Source organism: Protopterus annectens, chromosome 12.part0 (genome assembly GCF_019279795.1).
Source record: "Protopterus annectens isolate FY-2018-M chromosome 12.part0, PAN1.0, whole genome shotgun sequence".
NCBI lineage: Eukaryota > Metazoa > Chordata > Ceratodontiformes > Protopteridae > Protopterus > Protopterus annectens.
Window position 1 is genome coordinate 1,064,370,856 of NC_056746.1, and position 20,667 is coordinate 1,064,391,522.

Genomic DNA, 20,667 nt, shown 5'->3' on the forward strand with positions numbered 1-20,667 from the left:
GCTCGCAGCTTGGCTGCTCCAGTTCTTTTAATTGCTAGGACTCCTGAATTGTCATCCTCGGTCAGGCCATTCTGGTGGCAGCTCAAAAGTCGTCCACCAGGAAGATTTATCGCAGCAAATGGAAGTGTTTTTCCTTTTGGGCCTCTCAAAGGAGTTTAGATTTTTTCACAGCTCCCATTCTGGCTATCCTGGACTTTTTGACAAATATTTTTTAACCAGGGGCTAGCTCGTCTATGGTCAAGGTTCAACTAGCCGCCATTTCTCATTTTCATGTGGGGTGAGAACTCTGCTTCTTTGGCCTCTTCCAGATTGTGCAAAGCCTTTCTCAAAGGTACCTTCCTCTAAGGTGCCTTCCTCTTAGGTCCTCCGGTCAAAGATCCCATTCCCCCGTGGGACCTTACTATGGTACTTCAAGCATTGGTTGCTCCTCCTTTTGAACCGGCAGCAACTGCAGATCTTAAGTTTTTGTCTTGGAAGACAGCCTTCCTAGTGGCTATCACCTCTGCTAGGAGGGTTTCAGAACTTCAGGCATTATCTGTCAAAGTCCCATACATGATTTTTCAAAAGGACAGGCTTTCTCTTCGCACCAATCCTTCTTTTCTCCCAAAAGTAGCGTCAGAGATTAACATCAATCAGACTATCCATTTACCTGTTTTCTTTCCAAATTTTACAGACAAAATTGAATACAAGTTGGATTTGTTGGATGTTCGTAGACAGGTACGGTTCTATTTGCACAGGACCAAAACTTTTTGTAAATCTGACCAGCTGTTTGTGTCCTTTTCTAAACCTTTTTTGGGTAAACCTATTTCCAAGGTGACCATTGCCAGGTGGATCTCACTATGTATCCTTCAGATCTACAAGGACAAAAGTTTTGTCTCCTCCAGGTCAGGTTAGAGATCACTCGACAAGGTCCATGGCTACTTCCGCGGCCTTTTGGTCGAGAGTATCTTTAGACGACATTTGTTCTGCGGCTACTTGATCCTCATCTCATATCTTTATTTCTCACTATAAATTGGATTTGATTTCTCGAAGGAGCGCATCCTTTGGTTCCACGGTACTCCGGAATATCCTTCCATGAGGACCAAGCAGGTGTTTAGTAGCTGGGGACTCTGTCCCACAGGTTGAAGATCAATTGAAGTAAACTACTTCAGATAAAGAAGTTATGTACTCATCATAATGTTCCATCTGAGTAGTTCTACTTCATTTATCTTCAACCGTACCATCCCTCCAACCTTCCCCCTAGCCTTACCATATGGACAGTGTTCATAGCTGTTTTTTTTGTGTATGTAAGGTGTTTTGGGATCGGGTTGTTCGGTGTAGGGTGCAGAAAACTCAATCTGAGGGTTGGAAGGTAGTGGTGGTGTATTATGGTTAGGGAGAGGAGCTCGGAGCAGATGCTTGTGAAGTTGCCGGCTCAGATCTGTTGAAGACAAATGAAGTAGAACTACTCCGATGTAACGTTATGGTGAGTACATAACTTTTTTTTTTTTGTAATCTTGGCTTGAAAAATAAGCCTGAATGATGAAAGCCATGAAAAAGTCAAGCTTATTACTTTTGCAAAAGTACTAGCTTTTTTCAGTTAGCAAATGTGCAGTGGGAGTCCACAAGTCTGTTGCCAAGGCAACTGTGCATTCTCTTATGAGCGAAATTTTGGAATCTTCATTGTTGTCTACTTTTATATGGAGAGGAGCTGTCTGCAGGTACTAGCAATTAATCTTGAAAGTTCTGGGTATTCATTGCTCGGGAAATGCAAAATTTGAAGGTACAGTGGTAAGCAGATCAATGAAAAAGCTTGAAATTATGGGATGTAAATAAGAGATCGCCTTAATACTTTAATGCATTTAATAGAACACAGTACAATTTAGATTTATTTAAAGATAGCCAGTGTACTTTTTCTTAAGAGTTCAAATTTAAGGCTCTCCAGAGCATACAAAGCTGTTTTTCTTATCTGGGAGGGGAATAGAGCTAAGAAAAGAACAGATGGCAGTCTGTGTTCGTGGAAGGCTGTGGCATGTGCTTTAGTATGGATCACCTTAATTTTAGGTTGGGTAGTACCTGTAGGTATAGCTGCCGATTTGTGGCAGTTCCTATCTGGAAGGTTAAACTTAATTTTTTTATGATGTACGTACTTTTGTTTATTTGTTCTAAGTTAATAGAGGCTGGGGGTTGAAAATATATGTAATTTTTTTATTTGATGATTTTCATTAAAACAAAGTCTTAAAATGTGACATAGGTTCAAATGCATATGAGAAAAAACAGTTGTATAAAAGATCAACTTTGCAAACCTTAGTGTGTGAATTTAACACGAAAGTTGGAGATGGACATTCAGAAAACTGACATGTATAATAGGTGGGTGCAACAGCCTTTTATCATAATGGCTACTCTACCAATATTATCTTGGAAGTTAAATGGTCTTACAGATGTAGACAAAAAATAAATAATATTGAATTATATTAAGAAATGCAGAACGCAGAGTCCAAATAGTGCTGCGGGAGACACGTGGAAATTAATGAGCATGTGAATTTGACTATTTCAGGATGGATGTTCATAAGAATATCAGGGACAAAGAAAGAGGTAAGTAATTCTACTAATTGCTAGTGGGGCTCCAATAGTAATAGAACGGGAAAAATACAATAATGGTAGATTTGTGGTAGTAAGGGGCTATTGGCAAGGGTGTTGTGGGGGGTTACTCTAGCATGTATTTATATTCCACCCAAAAGTGCTATTATGGAGCTTAGTAGAATTTTGGGAGAAGTCAGCTTTCAGCAGGGAATATTACTTATAGGTAGGGACTGGAACTTGATTTGCAGTGGTGATTATTATTATTATTAGTAGTAAGACCGGCACTGGGTGGCAGTGAAGAGTTACCAAATAGCTGGGTAACTACAGCAGAGCTAGTAAGGGAGACTGCTAGAAAGGTGCTTGGTATGACATCTGGACAGAGGAAGGACGACAAGGAGACCTGGTAGTGGAATGAGGAAGTACAGGAGAGTATACAGAGAAAGAGGTTGGGAACGAAGAAGTGGGATTGTCAGAGATGAAGAAAGTAGACAGGAGTATAAGGAGATGAGGTGCATGGCAGAGAGGTGGCAAAGGCTAAGGATAAGGCATATGAAGAGTTGTATGAAAGGTTGGACACTAAGGAGGGAGAAAAGGACCTGTACCAATTGGCTAGACAGAGGGACTGAGCTAGGAAAGATGTGCAGCAGGTACAGGTGATAAAGGATAATGAGGGAAACATACTCACAAGTGAGGAGAGTGTGTTGAGCAGATGGAAAGAGTACTTTGAGGGGTTGATGAATGAAGAGAATGAGAGGGAGAGAAAGTTGGATGATGTGGGGATAGTGAATCATGAAGTGCAATGGATTAGCAAGGAGGAAGTAAGGATCGCTATGAAGAGGATGAAGAATGGAAAGGCTGTTGGTCCAGATGACATACCTGTGGAAGTATGGAGGTGTTTTGGTGAAATGGCAGTGGAGTTTTTAACCAGATTGTTTAATGAAATCTTGGAAAGGGAGAGAATGCCTGAGGAATGGAGAAAGTGTTTTGGTACCGATTTTTAAGAATAAGGGTGATGTGCAGAGCTGTAGTAACTACAGAGGGATTAAATTGATCAGTCACAGCATGAAGTTATGGAAAAGAGTAGTGGAAGCTAGGTTAAGAAGGGACATGATGATTAGTGATCAGCAGTATGGTTTCATGCCGAGAAAGAGCACTACAGATGCGATGTTTGCTCTGAGAGTGTTGATGGAGCAGTACAGAGAAGTGCATAAGAGTTACATTGTGTTTTTGTAGACTTAGAGAAAGCATATGACAGGGTGCCTAGAGAGGAGTTGTGGTATTGTATGAGGAGGTCGAGAGTGTCAGAGAAGTATGTAAGAGTGGTACAGGATATGTACGAGGGTAGTGTGACAGCGGTGAGGTCTGTGGTGGGAGTGATGGATGCGCTTAATGTGGATGTGGGATTACATCAAGGATCAGCTCTGAGCCCTTTCTTATTTGCAATGGTGATGGACAGGTTGACAGACTAAATCAGACAGGAGCCCCCCGTGGACTATGATGTTTGCAGATGACATTGTGATCTGTAGTGAGAGTAGGGAACAGGTGGAGGAGACCCTGGAGAGATGGAGATATGCTCTAGATGGAAGAGGAATGAAGGTCAGCAGGACTAAGACCGAATATATGTGTGTGAATGAAAGGGAGGATAGAGGAATGGGGCAGATGCAAGGAGTAGAAGTGGCGAAGGTGGATGAGTTTAAATATTTGGGATCAGTAGTTCAGAGTAATGGTGAGTGTGGAAGAGATGTGAAGAAGAGAGTACAGGCAGGCTGAAGTGGGTAGAGTAGAGTGTCAGGAGTGATTTGTGACAGACTAGTACCAGTAAGAGTGAAAGGGAAAGGTGTACAAGAGGGTAGTGAGACCAGCTATGTTATATCGGTTTGGAGACAGTGGCGTTGACAAAAAGGCAGGAGTTAGAGCTGGATGTGGCAGAGTTAAAGATGTTAAGATTTGCACTGGGAATGACGAGGGTGGACAGGATCAGGAATAAGTTTTAGAGAGTCAGCCCAGGTTGGAAGGTTTGGAGACAAAGCCAGAGAGGCAAGATTATGTTGGTTTGGACATGTGCTGAGGAGAGATGCTGGGTATATTGGGAAAAAGATGCTAAGGATGAAGCTACCAGGTAACAGGAAAAGAGGAACGCCTAAGATAAGGTTTATGGATGTGGTGAGAGAGGACATGCATGTGGTTGTTGTGACAGAGCAAGTTGCAGAAGACAGGAAGAAATGGAAACAGATGATCCGCTGTGGCGACCCCTAACGGGAATAGCCGAAAGAACATGATGAGTAGTAGTAACAATTCATTGGGAGTTGAAGGGGAAATGTAACAAAAGAGGGCAGATTTCTGAAGAAATTTATGAAAATATTTGGTGTGGAACATGTGGGTTCAGTAGTAGAAATGCTGACAGAAATTACATATTCCCAGAGTTACAGTAACTGGGTTAGACTAAACAGAAATTACATTTCACAGAAACATGTGCATTTGCTTGAAAGTTGTGACATTCATCCAGTTAACTATTTCAGATCATGCACTGATAAAAAAAAATGAAGGGTAAAGAAGTAAAAGTGACACACTTGCACTTTCACACTTACATGTTAAAAAAGAGAGGAATTTAAGGAATGGGTAGTGGAAATTATTTGAGAGTTATTAGTCAAAATATAAATTATCTTTAGAAGTTCTAGCTAGTGAGTGGGGTAAAATACAAATGGAGTTTTAAAGAGAAAGAGATGTGGTTAAGAAGTAATAGGAATTACTTAGAGGGGCTGAGAAAGGTTAAAGTACTTTAGAATAATGGGAATCTCATAGAAAAAGAAGAGTCACAAATGTGAAGTACTAAAGAGAAAGTAAGGGAGTATTTGGATAATATGCTTAGAGAGATTGCTGTTGATAAACTATTTTTTGTTAACACCAGAGCGCAAAAACTTTTGGCACAACTTTGGCAAGAGAAAGCAGAAAGGATTGCCGACAAACTTGGGGAGCATGTAACAAGTAGTAGTCAGAGATCCTGTAGAGGTGTTAGAGATATTTTGGAAATGTTATGAAAAATTGCATAAATTTGGTTTGTTTTCTGTTAATGTATTTTTGTGTCTTAAATGGATAAAAAACTTTGCTAGAATCTCCTTGTGTTCTGAATGTGCTTCTCAGCTAAGTATATTTTTTGGCACTTTTTAACTGTTCAGAGTTGAATAAAACAATAACTGAATTCAGCTCAGAATACAGTTTGAATAAATTGCATTTATTTAAACTGTAGGGTTAATATTGCTAGACACACTCGTGTTCTAGCTTGCACTGCACTTGAATTGTTTTTAGTGCTGTTTTAACTGCTTTTCTGTAAAAAAAAATAATCTAAGCTTGTTTCCTGCCTTTCCTGTAACTAGTCTAGTCCAGATACAGATTTGCTGTATCCAGGACTGTTTGTTAGCTTCTGAGCCCCCCCAAGCCTTTCTGTGTTGGAGGGAAGCCTTCTAGCTTATCAGTGGGAGTGGTAAGCACTAGGTAGCCTATCTACCACAAGAGGAGTGATTTCTGGCCCAGAAATTGTAGTTTATTGGCCGTTTGGGCAGTTTTTCCATCTCTTTCAACTTTCTGGATTAAAAGCCCGCATGTGCGCTGGTTTACCCCCCTTTCCTGTAACTAGTCTAGTCCAGATACAGATTTGCTGTATACAGGACTGTTTATAAGCTTTTGAGCGGTGCCAAAGTCTGCTCTACAATTTTTTCCCTTAGATCTGCTAGTTTTCTCCTCTCCTGCACTTTTACTAGCTTATTAGTCTAGCACTTTACCAGACTTCTTGTAGCAGTTATTGTAGCAGACAAAGTGCTACCAGCACTAAACGTTCTACAAGGAAACCGCTCCAGTACTTTTAATACCCACCCCTCCAAGCATGTCTAAAGGTTAGTTCCCTGTGCTTTCTCTTATTAACCTGGTGAACTTGGGCATCCTGAGGCAGTGTAGCAACTGCCTCATGTACACTTACAAACCCGCTCCTCTTACCTCCCAACACTCAGACTTGTGAGAGAGATGCACTTGTATATCCAAATTAGAAGCCATGTACTCTCCAGCCAAGACCGGAATAGCTGGTCAAGAGGAGAAGGTCAGCACTTGCACCACACCACATGGAACACATAGTCCTCCAGAACACACACCAGCACTGCCTTCACATAAAAAAACCACACACCCAACTTCGTGGAGGCTCTCAATAAAAATCTACCCAAGCAGCAGAGACTTCCAAGGCAGAAACACACTTGACCACCACAACACTAATCATGACACACAACTCTCCTAAACAGTGTGCCAATCAACCAGTGCCCCTAAAGCAAAACAGCATGCCCAACACACTATGATTCGATAGTGAGGCACACTAATGTCCCACTCACTAGGTTGAATAAGGAGAAAAGTAGCAGTCAGCTGCCTGTCAGGTGCCAGGATCCGCCACATAATGCACTCAGTCAGTTCCCTCAACAACAGGTATAAATATGACTCTGTCATTGTACATGTGGATGTGAATGACCTGAGACGTACCTCCCTGGACTACATGAAAAGAGACATGGAAGAGCTCTCGGATTATGTAGCCCAGGCAGGTATTACCCTAGCCCTGATCAGTATCCTACCATCACCCAGAGTGATACCACAGTACAAGCAGAAAATTATTGATTTCAACAATTGGCTAAGTTTCTGGTATCATTCTAAGTGGTTCCAGTGTCTGCCTTGGATGACATGATTGACAGACCTCGATGCTTTGCCAGAGATGGCCTGCATTTGTCACCCCTGGGCTTCCAGATACTGGCCAAGGCTCTTGCCACCGCTATAGTGCCTTTTTTAGGCAGTGTTCCAAAGACCAAATTACCACTGTAACGGTTACAAACAAATGCAATCTGAGGGTCATCCTGCTCAATGCTAGAAGCATCTCAAAATGCAGTCGCTCGAAGCACTCCTCAAAATGGAGAACATCAATATTTGTGTTGTAACAGAGACCTGGTTTAAAGCAGCAGAAAGCACCTCTGCACTACCACGAACAGAAGATAAAGACAGCAAACCAGTAAATCCACAAAAATGCTCACATCAGATGTAGTGCAGCAAGCAAAATTGTAGTCCAGATTCAAACACAATGCAGCAAACAACAGTGATGCAGCAAGCAGAGATAAATCCAACTTTGAACTCCAAGTTGAATCCAAATTCAAAACATAAGCACTTTCGTCCCTTAAAACATTAATACAGGAACTTCATCAGACAAAGTACTTTACATTCAGCTTCCTTTTAAAAGGTAAAACTTGTGACCTCACTTCCTCTCCCCCATCCATCTATATTAAAGTTTTTAAAGGGCCACTGTTTTTTTTTTTTTAAATGCAAGTACAACACAGTAAGAAACTACATGCATAAAACCACATAAGTAATGCCATGCTATACAAATACAACACAATACAAAGCTACATTTATAAAATCACATAAATATTACTATAGTTTGTCATGTAATCTAAACAAGAAAAACAGTTGTTTTAAAATCCTAAAATGCAAAAAGATTATTTAAGCCATCAAACTCTAGCCTACTGAATGTGTTGATAAATAATTAAGGTATTAAATAGTGGACATTTAATATTTAGCAATATCAAATCTCATCTTTTCAAAGCTTTTGTGTTTGAATTTGGACTACAATTTTGCTTGCTGCACTACACCTGGTGTGAGCTTTTTTATAACTCATTCCACACCTTTCAGCCCCAGAACTTTGATCAAAGCCCCAAAGGTGGTGGTGTTTACATATTCATAAAGATGCACACCTCCAGACTGGTAGCCCAACATAACGCGTCAGAGATACTTCAGGTGCAGCTAACATTGGGTAAGACAGCAGTTTAGGTCATAGCCTCACTCACACTCCACATTCCTAAGCACACTGGAGAATATTAGGGTCCAGCCAAACATTGTCATACTGGGTGACTTCAGCTACACCTCCATTAACTGGGAAAACTACTGTGTACCAATACACTTGCCCAATGTTTCCTGTAATTCCAATACCCTGGACCAGCTAATTCTTACCCCCACTAGAGGTAGCAACATCCTTGACGTGGTCATTACTAACATGGGCGACCATTGCTCTGCACCAGTAGTCAACTCTTCCCTGGTTAGATCCGACCACAAACTAATCACCTTGGAAATACACCCCCCCGCAAAGGTAACCACCATGAAAAACTTTTCCAAAGCTAACTTTGGGCTCCTAAAATTAGAGGTGGCTAACTTCATGGCATCCATGCAAATGGCGAATAGTTGCATGACCGCCGAATCATACACCAATGCACTTATGAACACGTACACAAATGCATAGATCTCGCCATACCCAATAGAACCAAGACACACTCCTCCAAAAAAAAGGAAGCCAATCTGGTGGTCCCCTGCCCTAAACAAACTCTGCAATAGAAGGAGGAAACTGATGCGGAATAAGGTGAAGCTCCAAGACTGGAAAAACTCCCTTAATCAGCCTCGGCAAAAAGTTGAGATCCCTCATCAAATCCTCTAAAGATAGCTATGGAAACAGGATTGCAGTAGAAAATAAAGACAACTACAAGGCCTTCTATAGTTATGTAATGAATCTCCACAGCAATACCCAGATTTGCTCTGAGCTACTGCACAATGGAACCCCCTATACCAAGCCAACAGATACTGCCAATATACTGGCCGACAAATTCAATGCCAACTTTATCCCCCCCCCCCCAAAGGACCAATCACAATACCAGTATATTGCAAGGCACCCAGTATTACTGCTGCACAGGTTATAACAGCACTGTCCAAGGCCAAGAATACAACTTTTATTGGACCTGACAGTATCCCTGGTTGTGTTCTACATGAACTACAGAGTGAACTGGCACCTCACCTGTGTGCCTTGTTCAACCACAGCCTCACCTCGGGCTTTGTCCCTACCGAATGGCGCACTGCTACAGTCATCCCTCTCCACAAAGAAGGAGCGATTACAGACCCTGGGAACTATCGCCCCATTAGCCTGACGAGTCTGATATGCAAATCTATGGAATGCATCATCATGGACCTAATAAACAATGATATAGGGAATCTTCAAACTCTGGATCCCACACAGTTTGGTTTTGTGAAGTGTAGCTCATGCCTGCTTAACCTGATCGACTTCTTTGAGTCAGTCACCAGAGCTGTGGATGAAGGCAAAGTGATTCATACAGCCTACCTTGATCTGGCCAAGGCCTTTGATACCATTCCCCACTCAGCTAGGCATCAACCCGTGTATCATTAGGTGGGTTGCAAACTGGCTCATGGATAGAACCCACAATGTTGAAAGTAGCTGACTCAAGTCAGACTGCCGACCAGGCACGAGTGAAGTCACACAGGGTTCGGTCCTGTGTCAACTCCTGTTTGGTATCTACATCTCTGAAGTTCAGGCCAACAAGAAGGGACTCTGGCTGACAAAAGTTCACAGACGATTGCAAGTTGGGAGCTATTACTAACTCCCCAAGTGATGGTGACATCCTACAGAAAGGCCTCACTGAGACCAACAACTAGTATCGGAACCATGGCCTTAAGCTCATTGCCAAAAAAATGTGTTGTCATCCCTTTTGGGAAAAACCCAGTTCCCATGAATTACCACATCGATGGTAGTGCACTGAACACAGAAGGCATTATAAGAGATCTGGGAACACAGGTTGAAAGCAACCTCTCTTTTGACCACCACATTGTCACTGTGGTCAGAAAGTCCTATGTGGCACATCTAATTACTAAGGGCTTTGCATCCAGGAAGAAAGAGGTCATTGTCTCCCTCTACTCTTTCCTCATTAGGCTAGTCATAGAGTACAATGCCCCATTTGGCATGTACCTCACTAGACACCTGCAACAACTGGAGAGGCCGCAAAAGTACCTCAAAAAGCGGATCCTAGGCCTTAAACATTTGTCCTATATGGACAGACTCAAAAAAACTCCAACTATTCTCGGTCTCATATCGCCTTCTTAGAGGTGATCTCTGCTTGACTTACAAAGCCATGTCTGACCCAGCTCTGTTAGAAATGCTACATCTAAAGAAATCCCAACCCCTCCACACCACACGCTCCATAAACCTCTACCTCATTACCACAATCAACAGAACATGCTGAAGGGACAGGTTCACAGAGACTGCCCATGCTATGGAATAGACTTCCCATACATGTTAAACAGAGTACCTCACTGGCCCTCTTCAAGAGCAATCTTGATGAGTGGATGGGAAATAGAAAATTTATTCCAGGGATCAGTCCAGTGGCTCTACTCGACAGAGGCACTGGGAACTAAGGTTGAGTGGCACGATGCCAGGGTAATCCTATGGGCTAGGCTTGTAAAGGCTCCAGGACCATTAGCCTAGTACACACCTATGAACCTATGAAATGATAATTAAAGTTATTTAAAAAAAAAAAAAAAAAAAAAAAAGGATCATGCTTTTCATAGCTAACCTGAAAGGCAGCCATAAGGCAAGGAATAACTGAAGGGCAAGACTTTGCAAGGTATCCTGTGCAAAGTCATCCCTGTGACAGGCAAGCACTTCTGTGACATTATTTTTATCCTTTATACAGTAGAACCCAACAGGATCAACCTATGAGATTTTCCCTCCTAACTTAATATTTTTCATTTTGTTATACTGCAGAGTGATGTCTGCCAGACTGTAAAAACATGTTTGAGTTTCCACAATCTGTCTGTATATCTTCCCTCTGGAGGGAGACAAACATAAATATCACAAAAGTTCTGCATCTTGCAGGAAATGCAGACTTGATTTCCTTGCAATGAATTTACATTTTTTTGATAAATTTTGGACAAAAGGAGATGAAGAAATTTTAGTGCATGTCGACTGTTTTGAAAGTTCTTTTCTTCAAACACTCTAATCACAAGACATGCTTTGGGTGTTATTCCTTTTGGAGTTTCTGTGAGGGTCCACACCCACCAAGTGGAGGTGCATGTTTGTCAAACATTATTAGCCTTTTTCAAAGGAATTGTATTCTTTCCTGTTGTGTATTTCATTGTTTTGCTGATTTAAATGGTATATCTCCCGTCAGGAGCCCATCATATTTCATGTTTTCGACAGGTTTCTGTACCTAAACAGTTCCTGTTTCCTTGAATAATTTTCTGTGTACGATATGTCAGCAGAATGTTCTGCGCTGTGTTTCAGCCTATAGTCACAGATTCATAAATATAATGGTTTTACCTAATTTGAGACAGATGCTTTACCTTGTTACAGCACCTATGGCCGCTTCACTTCTTTGCTTTCTTTCTCACTTCAGAATTATCCATCACATCTTCATTTCTGTTTTCTGATATCTTTGGTATAATTTATGGTATGTCTGTCACTTTATCATTGCTTTAATTAATATATCAAACCTCCACTTTAGTTTTGAGTTGACTCAAGCTCAAGTGATGCACCTGTACACAAGTACTGCCATGCATCACAAATGACCACAGCTCTGTCCTTGTCAGTTGATGACTCCATTCCTTTTTAATTTGCATAGTCAACCAATTTTGTAGTATATTTTTCTCCTGTTTCAAACCTTTTATGGTACAAAGTTGTTTCAGTAGTGCTCTCCAATTTGTTTGAATATTCAGCTTTTGCAAATGCTGTCCTTAATGCATGTAATACGGAAAAATGTTCTCCTACTGCCACGTTCCTTGTGCTTCCTTCTAGAGCAGGTAACTTAAAAGGGAGGGTTTGGGTTCTGATCAGCCACATATGGACTACTGGCATAGTCATGCTGCATAGTATTTTTTTTTTTTTTTGTCATTGCACCCCAATCTAGCCATTTGCCCATTGCATCCATTACTAGTTTTGACTTCTAATATTTTTGCCAGTGCTGGATTGTGTCTCTTAAGGAGGCCGTTTGATGTAAGGACTGTATGCTTCTGTGGTTGTAATTTCAGTGTTGAAGTCCTTAGCCATATGTCTAATGACATCATTATCGAATTCTCCAGCATTGTCCTGGAGTAACTTCTGAGGTGGACCATGCTTACTTATCTAACCAACAACACAAATCATTGCAATTTCTCATGGTCTCTGTGTGTGCATGGGAACATACAAATATATGGTATGAAGTTACCAAGCACCAGGTTTAAGTTTTTGTATGTCCATGGCAGCTGTTTGGCAGTACTCACAGGCCAGAAGTATGCCAGTAATGGGATTGTTTAGTTATACTTCAGGGAAATATCACAACTGTCAACATTCTGTTTCTCGGTAGAAGTACATTTATGTTCTTTGTTTCCTGAATTACAAAGCAGTTTATGTAGTCCATTCAAGGAAGCATGTCTGGATTGAAGTTGCTGTGTCTTTTTCTCCTTAATGGTAATTTTTTTCAGAAACGGAGTACCTCTACTTACACAGCGATTCTCCCTCACTTCTTTTATATTGAGTGATAATACAGTAATGTCCAGAGCTGATGAATTTCTAGTCATTAGTTGTTAAAAAATCATTGCTTTGTCATTTTTCCATGTCCAGGATTGTTCCTGCACCTTTTAAGGACATTTTGGTCCACAACAAAAGTATCTCAAGTGGAGCTACTGCTCTGTATCATACTTAATGTGTTGTATTATATTTTTGCTGGTATTTAAATCTTTGAAGAATGTGTTGCTTTATCATCTCCAGACCCGAAAGTCCTACTAATAATTTTATCAATTTTCAGTGTTTTTTCCACCTAACTTTGATGCAGTTTACTGATTTAATTGCGTAGTCATTTTTCTTCACAAACTGTGTTTTTGCAAAAGGTTCTACTATAGAAAATGTCTGCATTCAAAACTTTGTTCTTTAAGAAGTACTTATGTTGCATTTTTGTATATCTTTAGATATTTTGTTTTCCTGAGTTAAAGTTGTTCACCTTTGCTTGGGCAGCCTTTAGGCCACTAATGGCTCTGAAGTACAGAATGTTTGGATTTGTACCCAGTAATGTTCTCATTGATTTATTTGATCTTCGTAATTTTCTGCTTCATTTCTACTGTGAAATGTGTGCTCTATCCTGACCTGTGTTGCTGTGCATTGCAGACCACTGATCTCTTTGTTTTTGAATGTGCACTTTAGGAATGACCAGTTGGCATAATGGTTAAGGTCTTCGCTTCCCATGCACAAGGTACAAGGTTTGATCCTGACCTCCGACCAATGCCTGTTTGGAGTTTGCACGTTCTCCCTGTATCTCCGTGGGGTTTCTCCCACATCTGAAAAACATGCTGAGTGTTTCCATCTCAGACTCACCAATGGATGGAGCTGTGGGCAGCAGCACAAGACTCTACATGGTGCCCTATATGGGGAAGAGTTGTACAGATCAACCACTTTGGGCATCTGTGGTGAGCAGTATCCTCATGATAGGAGAACACTGATCACAAACTGCATGTCGCAGCAGGGCTAGGCACTCTGCAGTGTAAAATATGGCTCTAGGTGATTCCAAAATGGGCATGGGTAGTTAACGATAAGTGGGTTGAGGACCTGGCCTACTCTGACCTATGCCAAGGGACCCTTGCTAACTGTGGGAGGGGTATATGTGCCCCTGTTACCCAGTGTGTGCTCACCATAAAGCCCAGCAGCCCTGGGCCAATAAGCTACTGGACAGTCAGTGTCTAATTGCTACGTGGGATAGCTGTGTTGAGCAAAAGCTGGAAGTAAAAACCAACCAACCTGCCAAACATGAACTTTAGGACTGACTTCCTTCTGGCAGAAGTAAGTCTGTCTCTTACATTTAAGCATGCAGTATCTAACAGCTTAAAAGCCATCCCTGCAGTTTGGGAGTACCATATTGTATTCTCACATATGATTGTATCTTTGTTCAAAATCAGTAATCTGCCATCGAAATTGTATGTCTCCGATAATCCAGTCAGAATTAGAGTATTTCTTCTAAATTTGAGTTTTTTCCAATCTCAAGAACATAACTTCATGTCTGTATATTAAAATGCATCTGCGTTCCTCAGTGTTCAAACCTGCTACAATCCCCATTGTAGTGCCTTTTGCTAGTAAGCAACAGTGCAAATTTAAGGACATGCTTTCATTTTTCTGGCACAGTAACCTGAATCCATATCATACTAATTTTTCCACCTTTCATAGAACTTAATTTTCATCATGTACAGGTTAAATTGTACAGTTGCAAACCATTCTTTGTTGCCAGTAAAAAGATGGGACAAGCAAGGTGAGTTTGAACTCCACAGACATGAATGAGCATGTACAGTTCCCAGACTAAACTGGTGCAAAAGCAGAGTCATTCACACAAAGGCAGATATTGCTGAACTACTGCCATAAAGTTGATGTTGCAATAAAAAAAAGTCCACAGAACAGATGATGCTCTGAGTCCCAAGAGGAATTCACTGCATACTTGATAGAGACATCAAAGTTTTGTTGGTATGTAGTATTTCATACTCCTCCTGAGATTCCACATCTCAAGCAAAACCTCAAGTCAGATTCAGAAGTCATCTTTGCAGTGCAGGGAGAAGTGGCTAAAATACAGTTCTCAGAAGAGCTCTGAAGCTGTCAGTGGTTTAGAAGTATTACTTATTTTCTGTACTTTGTCCCTGAGGTTTTTATTTGATACAGAGGTGGCCTTTCTTCAGCGGTTGTTTCTGGACAGTACTGCTCTGTTGGATCACTGTTATCACAAAAAGATTAGAGTTATAATCATTGGCACAAATGAGAGCCTTCTTTAGGTAGCCAGAGAGCAGTATCACCAGCAAAGGTGCTAGCAACTCAGAAGTAACTGTGTACGGAGTCTATTCCCATTTTTTCTGGAGGATGATGTGCATCATCCCCCCCTACCCCCAAAACAATCCTCAAGCATAACAGTTTTTACCAGATCATACTATCATGTAAAAAAATCTAGAGGAGGTTTGGGGGAAAGGATCATTGCATACAGCAGGATGACACAAATTGACACAGGACTGCTGAATCCAAGAATTGGTTAACCTATTGGAAACTTTGGAGTTATTCATGATTGCATATGCCAGTCTGCCTTATTACATGCTTCAATGAAAAAAAAATTACAGTCTGTCAGGCGCATCAAATTTTTCTATCCAAATGGACCTTGCAGCACAACAGGGAATTAATTTGTCTTTTTTTTCCCCTTGTTCCAAGAAAAGCAGTAAACTTGTTTTCCATCCTGGATGTTAGCAGACTGAATCATTTCCTTGTAGCAAAAGAATTTAGATTATCACTCTGCAAGAAAAGAGTTGAGTGCTTTCTGAACTAAAAGATGTCATACCTTTCAACTGTACAGATTTTCGCAGTTTGTCCAGATTTGTGCCTCACATTTTTGGTGTGTTCCTCCTAAAATCTGTATCTTTCTGGCAAATAGCTGAGGACTGAAGTCATTAAATAATGACAGACATCTTTTTTCTTTTCCTTCGGAACATTCATGCTAATGCAAAACCTATTATTTTATCAACTTTCTAAGTTTGTAAGAGCAATATTTAAAATCTGTACCTATTTGCCCCCAATCATTTTAGGCTTAGTCCAGATTTTTTGCTCTAAGAAGTTGAGAGGTATGAAAGATGTGTGCCTTCTCATTAAAATAATGAAACAGTATTACAAGGATATTTTATACTGAAGGAAATCTTCTTTAACTTTTCCCTTTCGTACACTGTTTTGGAGTGAAATTAGTACAGCACTAGGTAAGAGTGGAAAATGTAGATGGTATGATACCCTTTATTGTATCAGAAAAAGTTTTACAGTTATTTTTTTTTCGGACTACTGGGTATCCTTGTTCAGGAATTAATCTGGTCTGGCACTTCATTAGGGGCATTTGTTTCCAGTGCTTGCTTCAAAAATGTCCGCAGCGCATAGGGTGTGGTATGGCTATTTTGATAACTGATCCCCACCATCAAACAAGTGTTATTGCTTGGACTGTATCTTCAGTAGTCTGGTTACCTTTTGTACAGACTTCTGAAATTTGGGTTAATGTCTGTTTCAGTTCCTGCCATCCTTGGGGTGGAGGGGTGTTACTGCTTGGGATTCTTCTCAGTCATTGACTCACTGAAGTGTGTCTGTCAGGTATAACAAATAGTTGAAGTGTGGTCTACCAGAGGATGCTTTTCATTGGGTCATAAATACCAATCCAGCATTCCCCTTTTACTTGGATGGCTCCTGCTTCCATAGGCTGCTGATGACATTCTCTGTAAGTCTGGCAGGTGTGTAGGTTTAAAGCCTTTTAATAGGTTCCATTTTGTTTATTTGCAAGAATGGTTGTGCTTAGGGATTAGACACTGTGTCCCACAGCAGCATATGAAATTACAAAGTACACTGGTGAAAGGACCCTAATAGTTGCAGAAGCGTCAGAGAACATAGTCAAATTGAAGAGGTAGGAAGGATAACTTAGCTGTAGACTTAGTGAAGAAGAGTCCACTTATAACTGTTAAAGGGCAAATTTATCTTATTTGTGGTGAATACTTCACTTAAAATCTACTTTCTATCTTCCTAACTTTGCCAGTTTTCACACTTGGGGCACAGATTTTTAACATATCTGGGTACCCACTGTGTGAACTGTGTCCATGTTGCTGTTTAGTTCTCCCCTAAAATGTGATGTTGGACATTTAGTACAAAATCTCCCTTTGGTTATAATTTCTTAGTGAGAGTTATGCGTTTATAGGGTAGGATCCGTAGATGATACTTTGAGGGCCTGATTTGCACTTAACTGGTAGCTGTCCAAGTCCTAAGCTTGCATTTTAATTTGAGTAATGCGTACTTGCTTGGAGTCCTCTGGTGTCCTTTTATGTGATTCTGTGGAACCAAGAACTGTGTGTTGGCCTCGGTGAGTTGGCAAAAAAAAAATATATATTTTTTTAAGTAGAGTATTCATTCAGCTTTCCAGATAAGAAGGGAATTGTGCAGATCACTTTTTTCAGATGATCTTCATATGTGCAAAAAATTCAAGTTTATATGTTGTAATTTGTTCTGTGATTTTTAAGATGAGAAAGCCTGTATCATTTTCTTTTTAATGCACGGCATCCCTTAACTAGTAATATTTCTGGATCATTTACCATTTTATTTAAAATGTTATGCCTGCCAGTTATGGTGTTAAATGCTGTTAAAAATATAAATTCTGCAGGAAGCACTGTACACCATGTGACATGGTCTGTTTGCAGACTTTCATGATAAATTATATCTGACCACGAAGGCAATAGCTTTAGAATTTTTTGGTTCTTTTTTTCCTGATGGTTTGCCGGAAGGTAGCCTTTTGTAATTCCTAGCATTTCCACTTGGTGGCTCTGTTGATGTTTTGTTCACATAAGATGCTAGGTTTTAAAGAGTGCGACAGGGCGATAGAATCCTGGAGTAAATTGTTGACTGCAAAATATTCATTTCTAGTTTAATTTTACATATTAACTGTGCTACAAGGAGAGATTTAAATTTTGTTGCTTCATAAAGTTCCATGGCAGGTTAGGGTAATGAAAGATGCACAAGTTTAATTTTTAATGCGAGTACAGATTGCTTAGCTGTTTCACTTTTTTTTTTTTTTTTGCCTTTTCTTAACTCTGCATACATGCATAACTTCCCAGCTGCTCAAAATTCTCCATAATCTCTTATATTTTCATGCCACACTTAATGCTTGCTGTGTGCTGGTTGCTCACATTCTTACACATTATGGCACTCTGTGTCTTTTTCATATGAGCCACAGTTTTGTTGTCCTTTTACCATGTATGAGGGTGTAGCTTTTGTGTTTCACCTGTGGAGTTTATAATGGCTAGATACTAAGACTGAGGAAACTTGTTAAGATAGTTTCATACTACAGTTGTCCCTTACATTGTAAAGATTTGCTGATGATTTTTAACTCATTACGGCACTCTAAATGTTTTGCTGTCCTCTGACCAGAAGGAGCTGCATTTCTGAGTTTCACCTTTAGAGTGCATAGCAGCCAAATGCTAAAACTATGGAAACTTAAGATAGTTTGCTGAACTTGGGTGATTTATGTTGGATACATGTGTTCTACATTTTTGGTAACCTCTTGTCTCCTGGTCCCTTTTATTATAGATAGCCTGGATTGCTACAATAATTCTTTACTTGTGTACATTTGTCTGCTTAGGGGAGCTTTCAGTTTTGTTAACTGTTACTCTGTTGTTGGTTGACATTGCCAAAAGAATGGGAGAAGCTTTTTTGATACTACACTGGAAATGTTTATCTCAGCTTGCTTCTGACTATTGAACCATTAGAACTTGGGCAGCAGAGTACTGCCATATAAGCAATGGTGAGATGTGATCCTTAAGAACTACTTATAAAACTCTTATGTGGTCTGCAAGGAGGAAATGCTTCAACATCAGCAACTGCTGTGTTAAGCACTTGCTCCTCACATCTCTAGCAAACTCATCTTGAGACCAGAACTGTGTGAGCACCAGGGAAAACCATGAAAAATTGTTTGCTATGTTGTATGTCAGCCCTTCCCTCCACTCATACACATGAACATAGCAGGTAAGTACACACACACACACACACACAGGTTCTTCTTGATGCTGTTAACTGTTAAAAATGTGTATGGTTTTCCTTTCTACCCAGTTTGGTCGACAGGAAAGTTGATGACAGTAGTCCAAGACTGATATAATACAGAGGTTGGAAAATTTGTCCTTTTCCCAGTATTGTGCGATTGGTATTTTTTAATTGCATGACATTATTTCTTAGAGCATGTGGTGTGTGTGGTTGATATATTCTTTTGCACGTCAACCTTTTGCATTCTCTATTATTTTGGGTGGATGTGTGTGTGTGTGTGTGTGTGTGTGTGTGTATATATATATATATATATATATATATATATATATATATATATATATATATATATATATATATATTATTATTATTTTTTTTTTAAACAGAACTGATGGCATTCATAGTGTAGGGTTGCAGTGTTTTTATCCTCAGACCTGGTGCATCCGATGTTTGACCTTTGGCATCTTTAAGTTTAACTCTGGCTGTTATATACTATTGCATGTTTTACTAGCATCCTGGTAACCAAAGATGTAGCTAGCTGATATGGTGACCAGTGCTATCCCTTGATTTGTCAATTTGTCAGCCCCCAACTTGAGACTGATGAGCAAAAAAAAAGAAAAAAAATGCTCTTGTTTGAGGACAAAACAACCCCCAACTTTCTACATTTGGTGCTGTAGCAAACTGATTGCTGTGCTCGTAGCAATCTACAGCCTATATGACACAAAAAGTGCTGAAGAGCTTCAGTTTTGAAAAAGTAATATCAGCATAAATTTATGAATGCTAATACAAAACTAAATGCAAGTACTTTCCAACTAACAAATGATTGGTATTTGCCAGTTGGACCTCACTGCACGCAGTGCTCTGTGCTGCTGCCCTTTTTGCCTCTCAGGAGCCACGCCCCTGCTGGTAACAGGCAGGTTCAAATGCTACTGCCACTTCTAATGCGTAAAGGCTTGTTAATGGGTCATGGTAGGGGCAAATTGTTAATGTGGTACTTCCCTGGGATAGATGACTTCCCAAAGGATACAATAATGCATTTTTGCATTTCGTTTCAGTCCATAATTTTCACAGCAATTATTTCTTTGGGACAAACCTTCCTCCAGGATGGCCAAGTCATTTGGAGAGTTATGACTTTGCCTAGCTTGCAATTATCTGCAAACGTAGTTAGCCAGAGCCCTTTGCTAATGACTTTTACTTCAGAAAAGTTGATGCCAAACAGGAGAGGTCCCAGGATAGAACCCTGGGGGACTTGACTGGTCTATTTGTGGAGGTAGCTTCCCCTGTTTTAATTTCCTGCATCCTGTCTGTGAGCCAGTTGGCAGTCCAGTAAATGACATAGGGGTTTATTCCCAGTTTATTTAGCTTTTCTACTATTCTCGAGTGGGGAATTGTCAAAAGCTTTGGCCAGGTCAGGGTATGCAGTGTGTAACATTTTGCCTTCATCCATTGCTTTGGTGACCTTTTCAAAAGATACACCAAGTTGAGTAAGTATGACCTGCCCTTGATGAATCCAAGCTGAGACAGGTCCAGTGTTTGGAGGTTCTCTGTATCCTGATTTGATTAGTTCCATAAGTATTTCCAAGGCTTTGCATATGAGGCCGGTCAGACTTGAGACGCTAATTGCCTGGGTCTGTGCCTGATGGAGCAGCTAAGGGAGGATGGGCCTTCCCATCCTGGGGGTAGGGATGTAGTTCTTGGCTGGTTGATTG

General features: G+C 40.4%; 1 protein-coding gene across 1 annotated transcript in view; it reads left to right on the plus strand.

The window, feature by feature from the left end:
* STK4 (serine/threonine kinase 4) overlaps positions 1 to 20,667 on the plus strand; it is a 1,752,947-nt gene that overhangs the window by 981,704 nt on the left and 750,576 nt on the right. The gene's annotated exons all lie outside the window — the stretch shown is intronic.